Source organism: Panthera leo, chromosome A2, assembly GCF_018350215.1.
Source record: "Panthera leo isolate Ple1 chromosome A2, P.leo_Ple1_pat1.1, whole genome shotgun sequence".
NCBI classification, from domain to species: domain Eukaryota; kingdom Metazoa; phylum Chordata; class Mammalia; order Carnivora; family Felidae; genus Panthera; species Panthera leo.
In genome coordinates, this window is record NC_056680.1 from 164,756,612 (window position 1) to 164,775,766 (window position 19,155).

The 19,155-nt window shown below is 50.9% G+C and overlaps 2 long non-coding RNA genes across 13 annotated transcripts in view; both read left to right on the forward strand.

Moving 5' to 3' along the window:
- The first annotated feature begins 452 nt into the window (after positions 1-452).
- Positions 453-1,893, forward strand: LOC122213044. Its single transcript, XR_006199415.1, has 2 exons — positions 453-1,234; positions 1,798-1,893. It is a non-coding gene; the product is annotated as an uncharacterized LOC122213044 (long non-coding RNA).
- Positions 1,894-2,984: 1,091 nt separating this feature from the next.
- LOC122213042 overlaps positions 2,985-19,155 on the forward strand; it is a 28,459-nt gene continuing 12,288 nt past the window's right edge. For 3 of the 12 annotated variants that reach the window (XR_006199412.1, XR_006199402.1, XR_006199409.1), the window contains exons 1-4: positions 2,985-3,139; positions 3,255-3,911; positions 4,060-4,238; positions 14,433-14,635. This is a non-coding gene — a long non-coding RNA (uncharacterized LOC122213042). Of the gene's footprint in view, positions 3,140-3,254; positions 3,912-4,059; positions 4,239-5,685; positions 5,759-5,869; positions 5,962-14,432; positions 14,636-19,155 lie in introns of all 12 variants that reach the window. The other 9 variants (XR_006199404.1, XR_006199403.1, XR_006199405.1 and 6 more) reach the window with 9 other exon arrangements.

Here is a 19,155-nt window from a genome sequence, read left to right on the forward strand (position 1 = left end):
CATCCTGGCCATGGTGTCCTCAGTGGCTTTGGGGGGGGGGGGGGTGATCTTCCACAGATGGACTCAGCATCTTGCCACCTGATGTCAGGCCGTCTGGGGACAGGGGGAGTCTTTCTTTTTTCTGTGTCAGGCAGAGTGGGTAGAGACGGGGCGCGCGGCGGCTGGGAAGAGGTGGGGGTGACCTCCCTGTGATGTGGGGGACGGAAGGAGGCGGCACTGATTGTCCTCCTTCAGGAGCCAGCAGCGGGCCGTCCGGGGGCCCCGGGGAGGAGCGGACGGCGGGGAATAAGCCTCACAGCACAGCACCGGCCCCACCAACGTCACGACGCACCACAGCTGTCGGCACTTGAGCACAGACGTCACAAACATTCCTTCAAACGTTCAGCCACTGCGCTCCGTGAACTCGACCACCGCCTGACAGTGACCCCCCCTCCCCCCTCCCCATCTCATCACAGTCTGGGGAACTCGGTGCCACACGTGAGGACCCTCGGGCAGCCCTAAGGGGTGGCAGGAGGGGAGGAGCAGGAGGGGAGGAATGGAGCCCCCCCCCCCCCCACCGGCCAGCGGATTCCCCCGCGCGGGCTGCTTCCCGGCTGAGAGCTGGGCTGTGAACGTGAACCAGAGTGTCCAGCCAAACCGCAGCCGCATGCCCGACCCTCAGAATCCAGACGATAGATGCTTGTGGGTTTTAGTCGGTAAATGGTGGGTTATTTGTTACACAGCATGGGCAGCCCATACAATCCCAAACGCTCGTCATCTGAGCCCCTGACACACGAGGAAGCCCTCGCTGGCCCCATGAGTGCCCGGGGCTGGTCGTGAGGCAGGCGGGCCCCCTGCTAAAATGAAAACTCCTCCCGCCCGTGAAGGTGCGCTCAGGCGCAGGACAATCCAGATGCTTCCGCAGGTTCCGACAGGCCTTAGCAGAGTGCCCCTCGCAGGAGGCCCCCGCCCTCCCTCCTGCCCCGGGCAACTTCTCCCGGGTCTTCACACACGAAACTGAAGGCCTTTCCACTTTAGAAAGTCGCAAAATGCACCCTCATGACAAGCAGGACAGGGCGAGCGACAGCACACAATTGGGTCTGAGCAACCAGCCACGTGAAGCCACCGGCTGGGCCCGCGGCAGCCGGACGCGGCCAGGGAAACGCAGCCCCCCCGCCGCTGCCCTGTTCCCTGTCGTGTTGTCCAGCTCTGACTCTGCAGGGAGTCCCCACTCAGCTCTCTGTCACATCGGCGAGTAATGGCGCTTCTTTTGCCTGCGGTTTTCTATGGTTCCCGCGGAGAAAGGGGAAGACGGGTGGGGGGGTGGGGGGGCTGCCGGCTTCGTGCCACGTTGCGTCAGGGCCTCACCACGCCGGGCACCAGGTGGCCACCGATAGGTAGCCAGGAATGTGATGGCAAACCACTGCGTTTGGTGGCTTACCCACCCGATTTCCCATCCCCCACACTCACTCATGGCCAGTCCGCCAGCTGCCAGGACAGCTGGACTGATGCAGTTCTGTCCTCCGTGAGCGGGAGCGATGCTTGTGCCCGGCGTCCCGGGAGCTGCTTCGCGGGGGTGGGAGGGCGGTTAGAGGGTTTGGAGGGGGGGGGGGCCCAGGCCGGGTGCGAGGGCCGGTCACCTGCCCCGCAGAAAGGACAGCTGCAGTGAGGAGAGGCCGTGAGGACCAACAGGTGGCGCTGGTGTGCAGAACACAAACTGTGGAGTCCCTGAGCGGGCTACTGTCTCTGCTGCCGCTGTGTGTCCTGGGCCAAGCGTCCTAACCTCTCAGAGCCTAACTTTTCTCCCTGGTGGAACAGAGACAAGCGCTCAGAGGGGACAATGATGTGAGCTATGGATGGAAATTCCTAAAGTCGTGCTTGGCCGGCAGTCAATAAAGTGGAGCTAATATTGTTCGGAATGTCTAGAATTGGTTTGTTTTTTTTTTTATCTTTAACCAAAACAGTATGAAAAAGGCCTGACAATTCGCATTTGAACTGCATCCTGAAAAATATTTGGGGAACGGGTTTCCAGGCACCGGCAAGAACAGGAAACGGCTCGGTGCCCACGCACAGGCCACGTGAACTTTGGGGCTCCAGTCATTGCGCAACGTGACGGCCGCCTGAGGGTCCCCAGGGGCTCCGGTCCTGTGAAACGCGCGCTCGGTTAACGTGTGCGAGCCCCTCATCGTGCTGGTCTCTCTGCTTCCCGCCAGGCGAGCACGGCCGGGCCACGTCCAGCCCGCAGGCCTCGGGGAGCGTCTCCCGCGGCAGGTGCCACCTGCGCACAGCCGCGGGCACCGAGGGGCGGGACCAGGGCCGTCGTCCCCGGAGCGGAGGGCAGGGCTCTCTCAGCCAGCCCCGCCCCCCCGCAGCTCGGCCCGCAGCTGAAGGGCCCTGCAGGCGGTCCCCGCCCCCACCAATCGATCCCGCTCCTCCAGTCGACCCCCGTCCCCCGCCCCCCAGCCCAGCCCCCCCCCCACCCCCCGCCGGCCTCGCCCCCAGTCGACTTCCGCGACCTCCAGTCCAGCCCCGCCCCCTCGCTCAGCCCCGCCCCCCAGTCAACCTCCACTCTTCCCCGCCCCCCCCAGGCCAGTCCCCCTACCCCCTTACCCCCGCCAGCCCCGCCCCCCCAGTCAACCTCCACTCTTCCCCGCCCCCCCAGGCCAGTCCCCCTACCCCCTTACCCCCGCCAGCCCCGCCCCCCCAGCCAACCTCCACTCTTCCCCGCCCCCCCCTTCCCCGGCCAGTCCCCCTACCCCCTTCCCCCGCCAGCCCCGCCCCACAGTCGACCTCCACTCCTCCCCGCCCCCCCAGGCCAGTCCCCCTACCCCCTTACCCCCGCCAGCCCCGCCCCCCCAGTCGACCTCCACTCTTCCCCGCCCCCCCAGGCCAGTCCCCCTACCCCCTTACCCCTGCCAGCCCCGCCCCCCCAGTCAACCTCCACTCTTCCCCGCCCCCCCCCCCCCGCCAGTTCCCCTACCCCCTTATCCCCGCCAGCCCCGCCCCCAGTCGACCCTCGCCCCCGCAGCAGCCCCCACCCCAGGCCGGCACGAGGCGGGGGGCAGGGCTCCTCCCCGCCGGCTCAGGTCGCGCGTGGACGCCGCCCGCAGAGGGCAGCAGAGGCACGGCGCTGGGCCGCCCGCCCAACGGCGACGCTCGGGTAAGTGGCACGCGGGGGGCCGGGGCCTGGCAGGCGGCGCGGCGGCCGCGGTGGCAGCCCGGGAGCCCCGGCGGGAGGTGACACAGCCCGCGCCCACCCCCCACCCCCCCTCCAGCGCAGGCGGCACTGGCCCAGCTCAGAAGGGCGGGCTGTCGGCGAGCAGGGGCAGCGGCAGCCGCGGAAGGGACAGGAGTCCGCACATCCGAGAGCTGCGGCCAGGGCGGCCAGGGCCTGAATGCAGCTCTGGGAACCGGTGCCGCCCGGCTCCTTCCAGCGGCCTCCTCGCGTCCGGAGCCCAAGCTGACGCGGTGGCCAGAAGCAGCCAGAGGCGGTGCTCGGGGCCCCCACCCGCCAGGGCAGGGGGCCCGGCGAGGCCCGGGAGGCAGACAGGCCGCCAGGTGCGGCAGGCCGGGCGGGGAGATGCCTCACTCCTCGAGGACTTGCTCGGGGACGGCGGGCAGGGGCTGAGACCCTGCGGCCCCGCGGTCACCGGTTGAGTCCCCTCATAGGCCTGCTTGGAGACACAGAATCCGGCGCTCGGGAGAATGCTCACGATCGCATAAGGGCACGCTGGCTCTCCCTGCCCGGGCTGCGTGTCCCTTGTTTTCAGGTGTGCCTTGACTCACTCCTAGACCCGGCTGGCGAATGCCCACGGTCCCGGAGACCCCTTGGGGGGTTTCTAGACGCGGATCCCAGCCTTGCTGGAGAGTCGATCCCCAGAACACCCGACCACCGCCCAACCTCCACCAATTAGCCATCTCGGAAACATCAGGTAATGTGGACTTCAGGGAGACTGTCCCCCTATGAGGGCTTCTCTGCGAAGCCCTGAACTTGGGGCATTCGGAAGGACCCCTGCAGCCCTCACCCCAGGTCTGCTGGTTCCAAGTTCACTGATAGTTTGCATCTGTCCTTCCCTGCAGTTGGGCGCTGCCTTCCAGAACTAGCAGTGTGCCCACAGGTGCTCCGGGGAGTCTAACTGGGGCTGTTAATTGAGCATTTAACTCGCACCTGTAAGTGCGTCCATCTGTGCTGAGACTCCGTGACGTCATTGTTTGGGGCGTGGGTGCCGTGCACCGTCTCCTCCGTGCAGCCTGCTAAGGTATTATTCCCAAGAGGCGGCTTTGGTTTCCAGCGCTGCCCCGATGAGCGGGTAAAATGAGCAATTTTGCATCCGTAGGAGGTATTTGGAGTTTAGCTATGAATTATGGAGTCTCGTACCCAGCTCTTAAGTTCTGCTGCGGTTCTATCCAAACCCAGAAAATAGCTTTGTTTCTTATTAATACAAGTAGAGACTTTTCAAAAATTCAAATGTTTTTCTGGGGAAATGTGTGCCCCTGTGTTGTGCGTGTGTGTGTCTGTGTATGTAAAGATACAAGCATAATTAATTTGCTGTCATTCCTTCTTTAAATTCCATACAAAAAGTCGTCACTCTTTTTTTTTTTTTTTAACGTTTATTTTTGGGAGAGAGATTTCGCACGTGCAGGGGAGGGACAGAGAGAGGGGGAGACACAGAATCCGAAGCAGGCTCCAGGCCCCGAGACATGGGGCTCAAACCCAGGAACTGCTGAGATCATGACCTGACACGAAGTCAGACCTTCACCAACTAAGCCACCCAGGTGCCCCCCCAAAATTGTCATTCTAAGGAAGAGAAGTTGTCAATGCAAAATGAACAAAGGCAGAGAAGGACAGATATTATATGTTTTCACTCATACGTGGATCTTGAGAAACTTAACAGAAGACCATGGGGAAGGGGGAGGGGAAAAATAGTTACGAACAGAGAGGGAGGGAGGCAAACCACAAGCGACCCTTAAATACAGAGAACAAAGTGAGGGTGGATGGGGGTGGGGGAGAGGGGAAAATGGGTGACGGCCACTGAGGAGGCACTTGTTGGGATGAGCAGCGGGTGTTGTATGGAAGCCAATCTGACAATTCGCTATATTAAACAAAAAATAAAAAAAAATTTAAAGCGAGGGGCTGGCTTAGTCGGTTAAGCGTCCGACTTGAGCTCAGGTCATGATCTTGCAGTCTGTGGGTTCGAGCCCCGTGTGGGGCTCTGTGCTGACAGCCCGGAGCCTGGAGCCTGCTTTGGATTCTGTGTCTCCCTCTCTCTCTCTGCCCCTCCCCTACTCTCTCTCACTCGCTTGAGCGCTCGCTCTCTCTCTCTCTCTCTCTCTCAAAAAATATACATTTAAAAGAAAATTTGTTTGATTTTAAAGAGAAAGGAAAAGAGTCTTCCTCGAGCCCAAGTTAGGACAGCTGCCCAGGGTACCTGTCTTCACAAAGAAGAGAGTCCTCTGGGGAAGGGTCATGTGGTACAGGGTTATACGTTTGTGTTTTTTCTTTTTCATGAAGAGTTACAAATCGTCATGACAAAGGACATTCCAAACAGTTACAGACTTTGTTTTATGTTTTTATTTTTTAATCTATTTTATATTTTTAGTGTGTGCAAGGCTGTATGAATTTAATCTTACGGGAACCAGGGAGATTTTTTTTTTTTTTTATGTCTGCAATGCTCCTTTTGGTTATTTATTTATTTTTTAACAAAGCAGATGTACAGTGTGTGCACGGGACAGAAATAAAGCCCACGCTCGGAGGTTTTCCTGAGTCGTTCTGACCTTGGTAAATGTTCAAGTCTAGCTTCCCTGGGAGCCCAGGAGCAGGACCCACAAACATCAAAAGTTGAAATTTTCCTTTATCATTTCCCCTTTTTGATCAGTAATCTTTCCTCAGAAAGCATTGACGATCAACCTTATGTTTTCCGGTCCCTCGGTGCCAGGGTGCCTGGCTTGTCTGTCCAGGGCCCATCAAGTCCCTGTTGCTAGGTATGAACATAATGTATTTTTTCACCCCTAGTTCCTTGTTGGGGACTTACTGTAACAGAACCGGTGGGAGGCTTAAAAGTGATAACATGTTCTCTATAAAGTCCAACCGGTGAGCAAACAGTACGCGTGCTTGGCTTAGACTGTCTGTTTTTTGCGTTTGGTAAAACATTTAAAACAATGACTCGTGGACAGAAAAAGAATTCTAGTAAGTACAACTTGAAGGAACCAATGTGATGTTGGAATCGACTTAGGCAGGAGAAAAAGCCAAAGAGTCTTGATTAAAAGGTGGGAAAATTCTTGATCATTCAAGAGGGAAGCTAGAGCGAGTTCCCACTGAGGAAACATACGCGTAACATACGTTCCATGGTGACTCTGGGGCAGAGACTTCAGAAATTCAGTCCCCCTTTAGGAGGTTATCTCAGGACCAGGAGAGGGGGCTGTGGGCGCACTCTGAGGGCTGGGAAACCTGGATGGGGTCTCTCCTTATCTCACATAAGGAAAGCGGGGCCTTGCTTGTTACCAGGCAGGAACCCGATGAGTCCAGGCTGCTGCAGGGCCAGCCAGCGGGTTTGTTGGTGGGGACTGGGAGACATTAATAGCCAGTTATAGCCAGTTAGGGAGAAGCACTTCTCTGAAAAGCAGGCTTTCAGTTTTCTGGTAATTTCTACCTCATTAACCCTATGGGGCATGGAGTCAATTCCTCCCTGAGTTATGACTTTTCCTCAATCTTGAAGAATTGGGGGTGATGGTGCTTTGGCTACTTCCTTGTCTCCTCGGGTGAGGTAGGTGTTGGGTAAAGAGCAGTTTTGGTAAACCTTAGCTGTAACGTGCCTACACGCAGGGCTAAGCAGAAAGTTCTAACCTGTAGGTCACTGCAGCAAGGGAAACAGAAGCAACACGGTGTCAGACATGTGGAGACTTTTCCGGTTAGAATTTCCCATCGTGAGTCCTTCGTTGCATTTCTATGGAGCGTGAGCGGAGCTCTGTCTTCTGTTACTGCTTCAGCCGATTTAGGGTGTGGTTGGGGCTTTGAAACAGAAGGATTTGACCTACTTGTAACTTTTGGTCCCTTGTGCTAATTGAGGGGTCATCAGAGATAGTTATATTTTTCTACATAGTTTGGCACTATGTGACGTTAATTTCATCCCCAAGTGTATTCCAAGCAATAGTAACGGTGTAGTCTGGGGTGGGAATCTCGAAAGTTGATCTGATCCCAGTGGGTATTCCAAGAGAATGGATCAGTAAGCCAGTCTCTGCCACCTTAAAAAAGGAGGTGGGGGGCAGGGGCCTCTTGTACCCATGTGACTTGCTGCCTGATTATCTGGGTCCTTACTTCCCAGGAGTTCATCTAGGTGTCGCAAGTGGTGTTGGCTTTTGTACACACTCTGCCTTGTTCAGCAGGCAATAAGGTTAATTAATGAGAGGCATTTCTATGGAAACAAAAGGAAAACACAGGTAATGGTTGGAGCAAATTATAAACCCAGTGTCTGAGTCCTGGATGCTGCCAGTGAGATATCTGTATGACAGGCTTCAAGCATCCTCAGGCGGAGTGGGGGCAGGCAGCAGCAATCTGATGGATTTTTCTGGTTCGTAGTTCAGATGTCTCTGGTGATCCTGTGTGTGGTCCATAGAGCAACAGACACTAAGAGGGCCTCTACATGAGCCATTGTGGCCGTGAGTTTCCCGCACCTCCCCAGTCCACGAACATGGAATATCTTTCCACTTCTTTGTGCCATCTTCGATTTCTTTCATCAGTGTTTTGTGGATTTCAGAGAACAGGTCTTTCACCTCCTTGGTTAAGTGAATTCCTGGGTAGGTATTTTATTATTTTGGGTGCTATTGTAAATGGGATTGTTTTCTTAATTTCTCTTCTGCAGCTTCATTATTAGTGTGTAGAAATGCAATGGATTTCTGTGCATTGATTTTGTATCCTGTGACTTCGCTGAATTAATTTATCAGTTCTGGTAGTTTTTGGTGGCGTCTTTTGTGTTTTCTACGTACGGTATCATGTCATCTGAAAATGGCGAAAATTTTGCTTCTTCCTTACCAATTTAGATGCCTTTTATTTCTTTTTCTTGTCTGACAGCTGTGGCTAGGACTTGCAGTACTGTGTTGAATACAAGTGGTGAGAGTGGACATCCTTGTCTTGTTCCTGACCTTAGAGGAGAGGCTCTTGGTTTTTCCCCATTGATTATGATATTGGCTGTGAGTTTTTCATACATGGCCTTCACTATGTTGAGGTATGTTCCCTCCAAACCTACTTCGTTGAGGGTTTTTATCTGGAATGGATGTTGTATTTTGTCAGATGATTTTTCCGCATGTGTTGAAATGATCACATGGCTTTTATCGTTTCTCTTATTGATGTGATGTACCATGTTGATTGATTTGTGAACATTGAACCACTCTTGTATCCTAGGACTAAATCCCACTTGATCGTGGTGAATGATTTTTTTAATGTATTGTTGGATTTGGTTTGCTAATATTTTGTTGATGATTTTTGTATCTGTATTCATCAGAGGTGATTGGCCTGTAGTTCTCTTTTTTTTTTGGTGTCTTTATCTGGTTTTGTATCAGGGTAATGCCGGCCTCATAGAATGAATTTGGAAGCTTTCCTTCCTCTTTTATTTTTTGGAATAGTTTGAAAAGAATAGCTATTAACTCTTCTTTAAAAGTTACATAGAATTTGCCTGTGAAGCCATCTCATCCTGGGCTTTTGTTTGGTGAGAGTTTTTTTTTATTACAAATTCAGTTTTATTGCTGTTAATCAGCCTGTTCAAATTTTCTATCTCTTCCTTGTTCAGTTTTTGGAGGAGGCTGTAAGTTTCTAAGAATTTATCCATTTCTGCTAGGTTGTACAATTTGTTGGCACTTAACTTTTCATAATATTCTCTTACACTCCTTTGTATTTCTGTGGTGTCGGTGGTTATTTCTCCTCTGTCACTTCTGATTTTGTTCATTTGAGCCCCTTGCCTCCCTGTCCCTCCCTCCCCCCTCTCTGTTTTTGATGAATCTGGCTGAAAATTCATCAAATTTTGTGTTTTATCAAAGGACCAGCTCTTGGTTTCATGGACCAGTTCTATTGTTTTTGTATTTTGTTTTTTTGTTTTTTTTTTTAGTTTCTATTTTGATTATTTCTGCTCTAATATTTATTATTTCCTTCCTTCTACTGATTTAGGGTTTTGTTTGTTCTTTTTTTTCCATAGCTCCTTTAGGCATATGGCTAAGTTGGTTTTTTGAGATTTTTTTTCTTTCTGAGGTAGGCCTGTACTGCTATAAATTTCCCTCTTAGAACAGCTTTTGCTGCATGCCAAAGATTTTTGGACCATTGTGTTTAAATTTTCATTTGTCTGCATGTATTTTTTGATTTCATCTTTTATTTCTTGGTTGAACCATTTATTGTTTAGTAGATGCTATTTAACCTCCATGTATTTAGGGTCTTTCCAGATTTTTTTCTTGTGCTTGATTTCTACTTTCATAGTATTGTGGTCAGAAAAGATTCATGGTATGACTTTGGTCTTTTTAAATTTGTTGACAGTTGTTTTGTGACCTAATACATGGTCTATTCTGGAGAATGTTCCATGTGCGCTCGAAAATAATGTGTATTCTGCTGTTTTAGGATGGAATGTTCAGAATATATCTCTTAAGTCCATCTAGTCTAGTGTGTCATTTTAAGGCACTCTTTCCTTGTTGATTTTGTTTTTGGATGGTTGTTCCATTTATCTAAGTGGGATGTTAAACTTCCCTATTATTGTGTTACTATGGATTATTTCCTTTATGTTTGTTATTAGCTGCTTTATGTATTTGGGTGTTTCCATGTTAGGTGCATAAATATATACAATTGTTCTATCTTGTTGGGTTCTCTTCATGATTATGTAGTGTCCTTCTTTGTCTCTTATTGTGGTCTTGCTTTAAAGTCTGTTTTGTCCAATCTTTTGCCACCCCAGGTTTCTTTTCACTTCTGTTTTCATAATAAATACTTTTTCAATATGCATATGTCTTTAGGTCTCAAATGAGTCTCTTGTGGGTACCATAAAGATGGATCTTGCTTTTAATCCATTCTGTCACCTTGTGTCTTTTGATTGGAGGGTTTAGTCCATTTATATTCAAAGTAATCATTGACAGATATGTACTTATTACCATTTTGTTACTTGTTTTAGTAGTTATTTTTGTTCCTTCCTTGGTCTCTTCTTTCATGATGTGTTGGCTTTCTTTAGTGATATTCTTATATTCCTTTCTCTTTATTTTTTTGCATATCTATTACTGGTTTTTCATTTGTGGTTATCATTCGGTTTGTATATAATATTTTATGCATATAGAATTCCATATTAATTTGATGGATGCTTCGGTTTAGACCCATTCTAGAAGCACTAAATCTTTACTCCTCACCCCCACCACATACACACATTTTAAGTATATGATGTCACACTTTACATTCTTTTATTTTGTGAGTCCTTGAGTAACTTTTGTAGATATACTTAATTTTGCTGCTTTTGTGTTTCCTACTCTTCTTACTCCTGCTTATGGTCTCTCATTTTCACTCAAAAGAGTCTTCTTTAACATTTCTTTTAAGGCTGGCTTAGTGGTGATGAATTCCTTTAACTTTTGTTTGTGTGGGAAACTCCTTCTCTTTCTATTCTGAATGATAACTTTGCTGGATACAGTATTCTTGGCTGGAAGTTTTTTTTTTTTTGTTTTTGTTTTTTTTTTTCTTTCAGCACTTTGAATACATCATGCCACCCCTTCTGGCCTGCAAAGTTTCTGCTGAAAACTCAACTGATAGCCTTACGGGGTTTCCCTTGTAGGTAACCTTTTTTTTGGTCTCATTCTGTTTTTAAAATTCTCTGTATCACTTCTTTTGCCATTTTAATTACTATGTTTCTTGGTGTGGACCTCCTTGGATTGATTTTTTTGTGGGCTATCTGTGCCTCCTAGATCTGGATTTCTGTTTCCTTCCCCAGATTCAGGAAGTTTTCAGCTATTATTGCTTTAAATAAATTTTCTGCCCCCTTCTTGCTCTTCTCCTTTTGGGATCCCTATAATGCAAATGTTATTATAGTTGATGGTGTCCCCGTGTTCCCTTAGTCTATTTTCATCTTTTGTTATTTTTTTTCTCTCTCCTGTTCAGCTTGATTGCTTTCCATTACTCTATCCTACAGGTTGCTGATCTATTCTTCTGCTTCCTCTAGTCTACTATTTATTCCCTCTAGTGTATTTTTAATTTTTTAAGTTCACTTATTGTATTCTTCATCTCTGATTAGATTAGTTCTTTTTTGTATTTTTTCTCTCTTTGCTGAGCATCTCACTGATGTCCTCCAGTCTTTTCTCAAGTATCTTTATGACCATTACTTTAAATTCTCTATCAGCCGTATTACTTATCTCCGTTTTGCTTAGGTCTCTTGCTGTGATTTTTGTCCCATTCTTTCATTTGGGACATATTCCTCTGTCTCATTTTATCTAACTCTCCGTGTCTGTTTCTGTGTGTTAGGACAGTCAGCTGTGTCTCTTGCTCTTGACAGCAATGGCCTTCTGAAGAAGCCCTGTAGTGCCCCGCAGTGCCGTGCGCCCCGTTCACCGGAACCCGGTGCTTCAGGGGTGTCTCCTGTTATGTTGCACGTGCTCTGCTGTCGTGGCTGAGACTCTTTGTCCCTTAGTCCAGCCATCTGTAGTGGCTCTCTTTGCCTGTTGTGGGAAGAGTTTAGTCTCTGTGCTGTTAGTGGGTGAGTCTGGGGCCGCTTTAGGCTTGAGCTGAGTCAGACCAGGCATTCGTATCATGCGGTAGCATCGAACTGCAGGGTGCCTTCCCTTTGTTGTCCCCTGACAAGTTTTCCTTGGTGGTGGGGGGGTGGGGGTTGGCTATAGTCAGAACAGCTCTCTGCCCCCAGTCCACTGCTGAGGCCATCGTCTGACTGGTGTGTGTGTGGTTATCTTTCCCTCTCCCTGCAGTGGGAGTCACTTTGGAGTAGTGCCGGCCCCTGTTGGGGCTGCTCGCACACTGCCAGGCTTGTGGTACCACTTTGGACAGGTTCTGGCCCAAGGGGTATTGGAGGGGGCAGGTCCACAGGAGGATGCGGAGCACTCACGGTGCCAGCAAAGTGGCTGGTACTTAGGAAGAGATCTGCAGCAACCCAGGAAAACTCCCACTGAGGCAGGGATGGAGGGGCGGGTCCGAAGAAGTGTGTGGGGGCAGGGCACCCTGTTAGCCAGCCAGGTGGAGAGTGTTGGTGCTGCCCTGGTTCCCACAGGTGTCTGTGTATCTAGGCTGGGGTGGGGGGCCACCTTCCCCCTCACATCCTATACAAGTGTACCTTTAAAATTCATCTATTCTGATCTTAGCCATCCTGACCACACATAAAATTCTTTCCAAAGATTCCCCTTTACAAACTTTCTACAACTTTTTTTTTTTTTCATTTAGACTTTGTTGTAAATTCTCCCTCTCTAAATCACTAGTCTCGTTTCAGGATAAAATTACTTTCTTTTCTCTCAACAAAAACTTATTCTTTATGCCTTTCTTACATATTTCCTACTTTGGCCACGCATAGAGTTGGCTTCTTTATCATTTCCAGCAGTATAATTACATTTAGCAGAATTTTTCTTTTCTTTTTACATTTAGCATATTTTCTTTTTTTACATTTAGCAGAATTTTAACTCTTGGCTACCATAGTGTCCAGTGAAAACTTAGTTACCAATTGTGAACTATTACACCAGAATTCTTTAGAGTGGGAAATTTATGAATATATTTTATGACTTCTAGACACGTGTGTTTTTCCACAGTGCAACTTTCAATAAAGCACAAAACATGTTTACCAGGAGACCCAAGTATCTTTAGATTCTCTGTAATAAGAAGGCAAAAGCAGATAAACCTAATGTTTAGTAATTAAGGTTTCAGTATTTTATCTTATTTGGAAAAAAGTTAGATATCCAGTGAATTCAACCCAATGTGTCATTCAATCTAGCAAGACTCCAGTGGTTTATGGTTTAAAGATCTTGGAAGCTTTTTAAAAGTTCACAAACATTTTCTATAAAACTGACTAGCTCTGGGGCACCTGGGTGCCTCAGTTGGTTAGGTGTCCGACTTCGGCTCAGGTCATGATCTCGCCGTCCATGAGTTCGAGCCCCGCATCAGGCTCTGTGCTGACAGCTCAGAGTCTGGAGCCTAGTAGGGATTCTGTGTGTGTGTCTCTCTGTGCCCCTACCCTGCTCATGCTCTGTTTCTCTCTCTCTCAAAGCTAAACATTAAAAAAATTAAAAAAAAAAACACAACTGGCTAGCTCTTAACAATTACCCATGAAACCTTGAGACCAAATCAGCCATCATTTTAAGTCATTTTTGCTGACAGATTACAAGAGTTTCAACGTGAATCTGATACATTCAGGTAGAGTAAAAGCTGATTGTGTGTATTATATTTGACGTCGATAGTTCCAAAAACATGTCTATTTTCATTAAATCAATGGCTTGGAACTAGCGTTAGTACCGAATGTGTTGCACATGTGTCCATCACGACATTAGTCAATTTGCTCCCTGCCGTCAACTTTAGCCGGGGCTCCTGGGGGGAAAGCTGAAGTGAGCGGTTTGAGTCCAGGGGAGCCCTTGGGCCCCTTCATGCTGATTTGGGACATGCTCCGGTTTGAACCTCGTCAGGAGGTGGCCTGACAGCTTCCGGTCCTCGGAGGTGAGGGTAGGAGGGGCCGGTGGTGCCAGAGGTGCTGAGGGTGGTGTGGGGGCCGGCTGTGCGAGTGCCCCAGTGGTGGCTGTGCGGGAACAGGAAGGGGGACCGTAGAGGTGGGTGGGGTGCTGCCGGCCGGGCCAGAGGCCGATTCAAGGTTGGGACTAACATCTCTCCATTTCCATCTCCTGTCTCTCCCTCCTGCAAGACGGGCTTTCTCCCTGGCTGTTCTCAGCCGTCTGGAGGAGGCAGGACTGGAGGCAGTGGACGGGGCGTCAGTTGTGGTGCTTCTGTTTGGGGAAGTTGATTTAGGATTTCCAGTGCCTGTTTTCCTCCTCCTCTCCCTCATCTTTCTGACTTTTGAGAAGGGCGTTGGGGGTCTTGGATTTGTGCCCATCCTTGTCTCTCTGGACCATCGGTTGACATGGGGCATCTTTATTACAGAGTCACCCCAAAAGCCTGAATGTAGGGAATTTCATCCCAGATCACGTAAACTTGGAAAACATTTGGGTTAGTTTTTATCTGAGTTTTAGAAGCGAAGGCCCCTAAACCAATTAAATAGAGCTCTCTTACAAATTAATTTTAGCAACACCATCTGGAAGTGGAGAAAAGATCTCCGTTATTACACATGGACATATAGACAAGATGCAAACAATGCATAGCCTTTGTTTCACTAATATTTGTGGAGAAGACATTAAAGACCCGATTTCCGACTATCCCCCTTTTATCAAAACAAATCTAACTGCAAGATGGCATTATAATTTATGGGTCCATCAATTAGTTTTGTTTTTTTTTTTCCATTTTCCAGTCAGAACACAGCCAATTTTGCCCAAACATACCAAAAGCTGCAACAGCAAACAGAAGCCAAACGTAGCCCAGAGGACGTCCGTGAGCACTGATTGAACCAAACGGCTTCCTAGTTTCTGGTCGCTTTCTCTGTGTGCACGAGAAAACGAATTCAGACGTGTGGAAAGAACCCCATTTGGGCCATCCGAGACTTCGATCTTCCCAGTTAAGTCAGCATTGCGAATAGAGGTCCCTACGTGTTGTGCGCAGAGCCTGCCGGAGCTCCCATGGGTGGTGGGTGGTTTTCCGGGAGCTTTCAGCTCTCGAAGCATGGTTCCCCATTCCTCTTGTCGTGGTTTTATTTTTCGAGTAAGGCTCGAAGGAGATCTAAAGGTGTTAAGTGTGGCGGGCCAGGCTGTGCTGCTCAGATCCCTTCCCGGGAGCTGGGATACACTCTCTTACGCGTCTCGGTTTCTCCCCGTGAGGTCTGAGACCATTGAGCACCGGATGATCAATCCTATGTGTGCGTCCCCAGACGAGCCAAGCATTAGTTACCTCATGAGGTGGGAAGTTCCTCCGGGACCGCCACGTGTCACGAATAGCCACAGACGCTTCCGCGAGGCTCTCGGTCACCCGAAGGCACCATTTGGCCCGAAGGAGCAAGTGTCCCTTCTCTTCCAAGCTGAGTGATTCAGTGTCTCGTGTTTGTAGCCAGAAAGTTTACTCCAGCCTTCCGTTAATGTTAATAGCATCGATGATGATAATGCTCAACAAAAACAACCAACCCCTGTAGGTTATTCCCGCCCGGAGAACGTCACAGGCAGCCCTCAACAGCTTGAGTACGAGGGCTGTCGATTCAAATTGAGGGGGTTGGATAGCAGGAGTCACCGGTACACCCGTGAGAAGTCGGAGGGCACACAGGGCTCGTGCTGGGACGGAGCGCCGAGTTCCAGACGACCCCCAGCTGTGTTCAGGGGGGTTGCTCGGACACACTGCCGACTCCCCCAAGAAAGGTTGAGGCAGAACAAACCTGCCTTAAAATATTAAAGAGAGGGGCTCCTGGGTGGCTCAGCAGGTTGAGCATCTAATTCTTGATTTCAGCTCAGGTCACGATCTCACAGTTCATGGGTTCGAGCCCCACGTCGGGCTCTGCCCTGACGGTGTGGAGCCTGCTTGGGATTCTCTCTCTCTCCCTCTCCCTGCCCCTCCCCCCAAAAAATAAAGAGAAAGAAAAGGCATCTTATTCGAGCCCAAGTTGGGGCCGCCACCCAGGATACACAGTCTTCACAAAGGTTGCTCCGGGGAAGGAACGTGGGCTGCAGGGTTATATGTTTATTTACACAGAATTTACACGGAGTTACAGAGAGAATCCAGAGGAAGGGCATTCCAGAATGCGAGAGGCTTTATCTTTTGTTTTTAGTGTGCATGAGACTGTATGACTTTAATCTTAGGGAAAGCATGGAGGTTTTTTTCTTTATGTCTGGAACGTTCCTTTTTGGTTATTATTATTATTATTATTTAACAAAGCAGATGTACTGTGTGTGCATGGCAAAGAAATAGAGCCCACGCTTGGAGGTTTTGCTGAATCCTTTTGACCTTGGTAAATGTTCAAGGATAGCTTCCCTGGGAGCCTAGGAACAGGGCCCACGAACGTTAAAAGTCGGAAATTTCCTTTATTTTATCAAAGTATCACACGTAATCCAAAACTGGAGTCCTCATCGTTCTGTTATCTAACGATCCCAGAGGATGACGATGGTGATGAACATACATCATTTCTGTATCAGGGAAAATCTGAAAATAGGCATAAATTGAAACGAAAACCAAGTCATTCGCGTGCACTTGCAAAACAAAGCTGACGAGTGACAAATCATGGCTGAAAAAGAATCAGGACAACTGGGATCATGAAGAAAAGTTCGGAGCACGTGCTACGCGCTCCACTCACAGCTGCGGGTCCTGGTGTCGGGGCTGCGATGAAATCCCATCTGAAAAATACAAAATGTTGCTCAGGAAAGCGTGTAGGAGAAAGTGTACAGAGAGTTCTAAACTAAAATCTTAACAGCGGTACATCCGTATCACCGTGAACTGCACCCCGTATCTCCGGGCGCACCTGTTAGGAAGCTGGTCGGTCGCTCAGAAACCTGCCGTGTTGCCCCTCTGGGGACGGAGGCCAGGCAGGGTACACGGCAGCACAAGGCACACGGTCGTGTTCATCGTGGGTTGGTGGGCAGTGCGGCTGATCACGGGGAGTTTAGGTCCAAATTCCTAGAGGGTCACGCTCCAGCTGTAACCCAGGGGGTACACCCGCTGTCTCCCGACGGCACGGTGGCCGCCCAAAGCCAAGGTGCCATTTTTCACTGCCGTTCTCAAAGTGGATCCGTGAGTCTCCGTTAAAGAGGTTATAAAATGTCCAAGGGCACCCACACCCAGGGCCTCTGAAAATCCCGTCTTTGCGAGCATCTCACACATCAGGGCAGCTGCCCGCATTTTCTCCGAATTCTCCCTCCTGCTTGGCCAGCGCTGGCTCTTTCCGCTCAGCTCTGCCCGCGCCTTCTTGCCTCTGGGATGGGACCCGTTGGGGAGCTCGGGGCTCACGCCCCGGGGCTGCAGCCGAGCCCGGCGCACGGTGCACACTGCCGTGGGTGGGGGGGGGTGGGCACCAGGTCCCTGAGGTGAGAAGCAGGGGGTGAAGGCCGCGCCTTCCCCTGCTTCCCCTCGCCACGTAAAACCAGACGCGCGCCGCATTCCGGGCGAGGAGTCGACTCTGCCCCGGTGGCCATCGGTACTTGTGCTCGGTGTCAGGGTCGGCAGCCCTCTGCCCGTCACATCAGCCTGGGCAAGTGCAGCATTAACAGGACGCAGTTTCCGTTACGTGGGGCTGCCGGTGGTAAAAGTAACCTCCTAGGCGCCGGGAAGGGCGGCCCCGTCCGGTGCACTGAGTCCCTCTGCTCCCGTAGGTGCTGCAGTCCTCAGGGAAGGGCGTGACCTTCTCTGTCCTTGTCCGGGACCAGCGGGTAGAGTCCCGTCTCTCGGGCTGACAGCAGAAGGGAGTCCCTGAGCCCAGCACGGACGGGCTGCGGCGGGACGCCAGCCCCAGGAGGACAAGTGCTGCGGCGGGAGCCGTCCCTGTGTGCAGCCGGGGAAGCCACGTCGCCCCCGCCCGCGCCGTGAGGGGTGGATGTGCGCTGGGCATGACTCCCCGGCAGGCGGCGGGTCGGGGCCGATGTCGCGTGGCTTGGGCTGTGCGTGTTCCTGAGCGGACATCACCTCGCCTCCCCGCTGGAGCCGCGTCATCCGGCGCTCGCTTAAAGCTAACGTTCCCACGGGAGGGGGTTGCTCTTGCTTCTCAGCCGAGAAAATACCATCTCTACTCCCTGGCCTCCAGACCCCACGTCCTCCCTTCCTGGGGTCAGTGGACCTAACTGTGTGGATGGTTTTCCAGTTGTAAACCCCGGGCACCCTGCCCCTGCCCTGTGCCAGGCAGGGCTTCCGTTCCCGATCTGGTGAACAGAAGGGTGCGGTCCCTGCTCCGCCTGCCCAGCCCACGGTTCCCCAGCACCGAAGAAAGACCTCCAGGGCCACCCTGGCCAAGATGCCACGGACGGCGTAACTTAGCAGCTCGGGAGCTTTGAGACCTGAACCCAAAACCCTGCGTGGCTCAGGGGGCAGAAGGGCTCAGCCTCCCACGGCCTGACATAGTGGCGATGCCCATTTGTGTCTGTTCTCCGTACGGCGGCAAAGGAGATATTCACGGATCCTTGTTCTGTCGTTCTGGAAGTACCTCCCCGTCTGCTGGTTTTGTCTTGTTTCTAACACAGTGAGTCTTTAGTCCTTCCTGGGTCGGATGCCTTTTCAGACATGACGGGCGCCAGAGAAAGATACGCAGACACGTGCACGCACGCACACGGATGCATCTGCGTGTAACTCTACACGTGGATTCGGGGTTCTGGCCACTGGGTTCGAGAGGGTTCAGTTCAAGTCTGTGGAAGAGCAGGCGGTGAACTCGCAAGAAGTTCTCCCCAACCTCCACTCTGCTACTCGCTGGTTTAACTGGTCTTCATTTCCTTCTTTCTTAAAAGCCAGCGAAACACACAGAATTGACGACGTCCGTCATTTCTGAGTGTCCAATTAAGTGGCAATGAGCGTATCTGCCTCGTTCGGTAACCATCACCCCCATCCTCTCCAGAACTTCACTGTCCCCAACTGAGACTCTGTCCCCATGGAACACGAACTCCCCATCCCTTACCCAGCCCCCGGTGCCCACCGCCCACGGTCTCTATGGATTTGACGGCTCTAGGGACCCCCCCCCCCGGAAGTTGACTCACGCAGTATTTATCCCTTGTGACTCCCTTATTTGAGCACAACGTCCCCGGGGTTGACCCATGTTGTAGCAGGTGTCAGGATCTCAAGACTCGTCAGTCCCACAGGCTACCTTTGGCTTCTCCGTTCATTAGCAGATAGACACTCGGGTTGTTCCCCACGCTTGGCTGCTGCGACTACTGCTTAAGAACGGGGGTGTGTAAATGTCTCACGAAGAGCCTGCTTTCAAACCTTTTGGGTAAAGACCCAGAAGTGGAATCGCTGGGTCTTAGGGCGCTTTACTTTTACGCTTCGAGGACCCTCCACACCGCTTTCCGGGGCGGCTGCCCGGTTGACATTCCCACCAGCGGTGCACCAGGGGTCGTTTCTCTACCTCCTGGTTTTTCTTTTTTTGACAGCAGCCGTCCTGATGGGTGGGAGGTGGTGTT